The sequence below is a fragment of the Neolamprologus brichardi genome, chromosome 15 (genome assembly GCF_056152115.1).
Source record: "Neolamprologus brichardi isolate AB-2024 chromosome 15, ASM5615211v1, whole genome shotgun sequence".
Taxonomy (NCBI): domain Eukaryota; kingdom Metazoa; phylum Chordata; class Actinopteri; order Cichliformes; family Cichlidae; genus Neolamprologus; species Neolamprologus brichardi.
In genome coordinates, this window is record NC_142118.1 from 1,794,836 (window position 1) to 1,799,637 (window position 4,802).

The following is a 4,802-nucleotide window of genomic DNA, read 5'->3' on the forward strand; positions in this document are numbered from 1 at the left end:
TCCAATTCAGATTAGCCTGACATTGATGGATTGCATCATCATTCTCTCAAAATGCAAACTGACTTTTTTTTTTGTTGACAGGCTGACAATTTGACGTTAGTTTATTGTGCGGGTGGGCTGCTTTATCAGTGGTTTGTGGGAATAAAAATCAGCTCAGATTGTCAGATTTTCAAATTTTTATTAAGTCTGAGTGAAAAAGTTTGGAGGGCAAACTTTGCTGTTTGCTATTTCCACATGTCTTCGCACAGAGTGACTCATCCCGTGGCTCGGGCAGTAGCGGGGAAGCAGCTTATAGATATTGGTGAACTGTATGTCTAACAGCTTCCTCGCTGTCTTTTTCAGAGTGCAGAGGCACTTACTGGAGAACAGTGATGGCTGTTGGTCATTTGTGTATGGATTTCACTGCCACGTTTGAGAAGTTGCGGCTCTCAGGTATTCACTGCAGCATGAAAAGCAATAAATAGCAAAGCTATCTCACTGTTAAAGTCCACTTAGCTCCTGAGGGCCCGGTGCTCTATATGTAAATGAGAGTGCCTTGTAACAAGCACGTCGTCACGCACACACACATTGAAATCCTAGCTGAAGAACGCACGCACATGCACGCGCGTCTACCGAGTGACTATGACAGTGCTCTGCCTTAGATGAAAACAAAATACTCGTGAAGTTCTTTCCTCCAGCAGGCTGGACGCGAGGTGACTGCGCCGTCCTCCACCGTTCAAGTGCTTTTCTCTTGTTTTCCTTTTCCTCGCACTTCACGCTGACTCAGAAACAATTGAATTAAACGTTGTGTTTGCCAGGCTGTTAATATCCTGAAAATCACCAGGTGGTTTGGATCAGTTCTTGCTCTGCCTCACACGCGCTTATTCAAAGCGAGCCTTTAAACTTTCCATCACAATATTGGGACAAGAGATGAAAGCCAGAACCTTTGTTTGTTCGACCCCGCCCCTCCGCTTTACCGTTTACCGCTGACCTGAGAAAGTCTGAAGGTAATGCCAGTTAATCAAACACATCAGTCAAAGTGAAGAGAACGGCAGCGATGACCCCGGTCCGGCACTCGCCGCCGTGGCGTCTTCATGACAGGAAGGGTCGAGCCGCAAGGAAAAACAAACTTGAAAAATGAGTGGGTATTTAATTAACCATGACAACATAGTTTGGCTTAACGAGCATTTCTTCCCCGACTAACGTCTGCCATCCATTCTCTTGAGCTTCTCACAGTTGCTCAGGGCAACTCAACATATTTGCCAGCTAGCCACTAAAATGAGTGGGAAGCTTGCCAAAGCTTTGTAAATATACATGAAGATGAAACAGCTCTGCCAACTTCCTTCTGGTACACTGGGAATGAAGCTCTAATGAAGTATATTTCATGCTAACTTTTTGTAATGGAGCCTTTCTGTCCTGAATGACACACATTTGCACAGCTGCCCAACATGTGTTTGTTAATAATGACCTCTGAATAATGCTTTACTTCAAGACTTTTTATGATATCCAGTAAGAATAATGACAGTGAGTCACAAGCCAGACTGCTGTAACACATTTAATAGCAAGGCCTGGCTAAAGCCTGTTTATGAGGCCCAAAATCATATACATCAGTTTAACTCCTGTGTGAGCTGCACTCTCGTGATGTGGCATTAATAGTAGCATTAAAATGTTTTTTTCTATGGTGAGCATCCATCACCCTCCAACAGGCTGCTCTCTTCTCTCTCCATCAGGAATCACAGAGTGACGCCTCGTTAATCCAACCGTGAAGATTTGCAAAGCAACTTGTGGATATTTTTACTGTAGTTGATATAATGCACGGCTCAGTGTATACGTGGCAGTACAGAAGTACACAACCAAGTACTTCAGTGAGCCATAGTCACTGTAGTGAATATCCTGTACATATGTAGGACGCTGAATCCTGCGCACAGCTAACATGCAAAGTTTTTACTGGAACATTTTAACAATTTGTCTCTTTTATATTCTATATTTCTACACTTTGTAGCCCTGCATTTTTATTTATTTGGGTTTTTTGCATTTACCTGCTGCCTCGTCAACTTCACATGGTTGCTCATTTCTGCTCACAGTGAAACAAGAAGGATCCAGCACTTGCTGCTAGCCTGCTAATGCTACATGTTAGTCAGCTAACATGCAAAGTTTTTACTGGAACATTTTAACAATTTGTCTCTTTTATATTCTCTGAGTAAAGTAAAGCAGGCGCCTCTGTTTTGTATCTACAGCAATATTTAAGATATCGCTTGCTCACAGTCAAACAAGAAGTCTTAGGATCCAGCACTTGCTGCTAGCCTGCTAGCCTGCTAATGCTACATGTCTATGTGACAGGACGATGGCTAGGCTAAAAATGAGCTATAAGGCTTTTGCTGGCTGTTTAATTACCATTTGTGACTGTTATACATTTTATATTGATAGTAATTATAATAACAACGATGAAGCCATAATACTCAACAACTTGAGTTCCCTCCCCAGACGCCTTAACGCCCACTCACATCCTGAGCCATCTGACCTCAGGAATTCGCATGATAAGGTGGGGCCAGGTTTCACAACGAGCTCCCCCGAAACTCTGGCTGATTGGGACCCACGCCCAGTTTCACACCTTGGCTCAGGCGATTAGAGGATCATCAGGGGGTCCTTTTGTCCCTCTGTGGGGGGAAACTCCCACTAGGTTTATATCTGGGACTCTCCACCATTTGACCTTAGAGCTGAAGAAGCTTCTCGGATGAGAGGTGAAACGTCTTCAAGCAACTTAAAGAAGTCCAGACGCTTTTCTTTGCAAGCTCCTTTGACTACAATGACCTGGATGACTGAGAACCTTCACAGACAAATACTCAACAACATTACAAAATACTAAATACTTTACAAAACACACAAAAAAGGCAGAAATGATCTAAATGTAACTGAAAAATATTTAAAGGTTCATTGTAAGAACATTTTAGTTAATGGTGCAAATTCAACATTTCATATGTGTCAAATCTGAGGTTAAAAATGACAAATTGACAGAATAAGTGTTCAAAATGTCAAGCTGCTGTTCACTGTTGGATATCCTCCACCTCCGCCTGCTACGAGGAACCCTTGAAGCTCTTTTCTGAAACTGAGCGGTTTCTGTCATATTTCAGCCCAGAACACAGTGACTGGATGTGCATCAGACGTCAGTGGTCTCTGCTTATGCAGCTTTTACCTGTGCATACTGGTCCTCACAGAGGTCTTTGGTCCACCTCATCATCAGAGGGTAGGCTCCATAGCTCAGTGGTTAGAGCACTGGTCTTGTAAACCAGGGGTCGTGAGTTCGATCCTCACTGGGGCCTTATCTGTGTTACCTTGTTAGCACAATTTCTTTCTGATGTGCTAAAAAATGAAGTGTCTACTGTGTTCCTGCAGAAACGCCGAGACTTTTCTGATTGATGGCAAACCACTTCTTTATTGATCTATGCAGAGGTCTCGAAATCCCTCATTAATCGTGCAGGCGACGTCAAGTCTCGTCGTTATGGGAAAAATGGAGCATTTTGGACCCAGCATGCACGCATCCCTTAGAATACACAGTGCCAACTTCTTTTACATACATGTAAACATTTTGCAACTTTCATAAATGTTTAGTTAATCGGTGCATGGTCGCCTGCCTCTGTGTTTTGGCCCTGCGACTGCACCAGTCCAGCGTACACGCTAGCCCAAAGGCAGCTGGGAATTGGATAAGTGGAAGAAAACGAATGGATGGATCAAACCCAGGAGGACTTTAACGTTTTGTGATCCCATCTCGGCACCGCTGCCAAGTTTATGGCCACTGATTGTCCAATAGTCTCGAAGCCGACACACAAGTAAAAGAGTCCTTGCACTAGTTATAAATGTAGCCATAAATTCTGTGTGGAAATGTGTTACAGTGTAGCAAGAGTCAATTAAAATCCGATTTTTTGTTGTTTGTGCAGTGAAAACACATATATTTGCAACTTTTGTTGAAAAGGTGAAGCACACTCTGCAGTATTTCAAGGGCAGCCACTTGGCACTGACAATGCATGCTGTGTCTCACCTAGAAGGCGAAGTACCCGAACAGCAACATATTTTTTTAATCAAGGACCAACAGCATGGATTCATTTCAAAAGCCCAATCCTTACAGTGTTAGCTTAGACTCGACTCCTTGTTCTTCCACGGCACAGATCATTAAAATATGCTTAAATGTCTGTGGTTTAAAAAAAAGAAAGAAAGTAAGGGGGGAAAACTGCCCCGAGAAGTAAAGTGAGTGACTGTGAATCACTCTTAGATCTTATTTCCCTCAGCTGAGTTGTTCATGTTAAAGTTGTTTTATTTATAAAAGCATTCCAGCTGAAGCCTTTCATGTTAGCTTAGATTCACTGCAGGCTTAAGAGTCAGACTGAAGCAAGCTATCTTCAGAGACAACATCGTTTTTTTTTCACCTTTTTGTTGGGAAGAACGGGTACAAAAATAGTTTCATACAAGCGTAATATCCAATATGACAGGCTTTAGCGCGGGTGAGCAATTTCGGAGCAAGTTACCCGCCCCTGTCTGTCTATTTCTGTGCCGTAAAGCACTGCGAGCAATCGTAACCCATGCCCAGCTCGATCATAAATGAAAGTGACTTTGAGAGCAAACAAACAAACAGAGCTTAAGTGAATCAGTTAGGCAGAAAGAGGCATGTGGCAGGCAGGCAGGTGATGGATGGTGGCGCTTAGGAGCCGTGACTTTTGGGTAAGTGACAATGACACACATAAAGGCCACCATTACCCATTTTAAGATGCGGTTAAAATCCTTATCGACCCGCCCGCCTCACTTGCCAATATGCCAGAGCATCACGCCAG

The 4,802-nt window shown here is 43.2% G+C and overlaps 1 non-coding gene across 1 annotated transcript; it reads left to right on the forward strand.

Annotated features, from left to right (window-relative positions):
- Positions 1 to 3,226: 3,226 nt before the first annotated feature.
- On the forward strand, positions 3,227 to 3,299 carry trnat-ugu (transfer RNA threonine (anticodon UGU)). The gene has a single exon. It is a non-coding gene; the product is annotated as a tRNA-Thr (tRNA).
- The last annotated feature ends 1,503 nt before the right edge of the window (positions 3,300 to 4,802 follow it).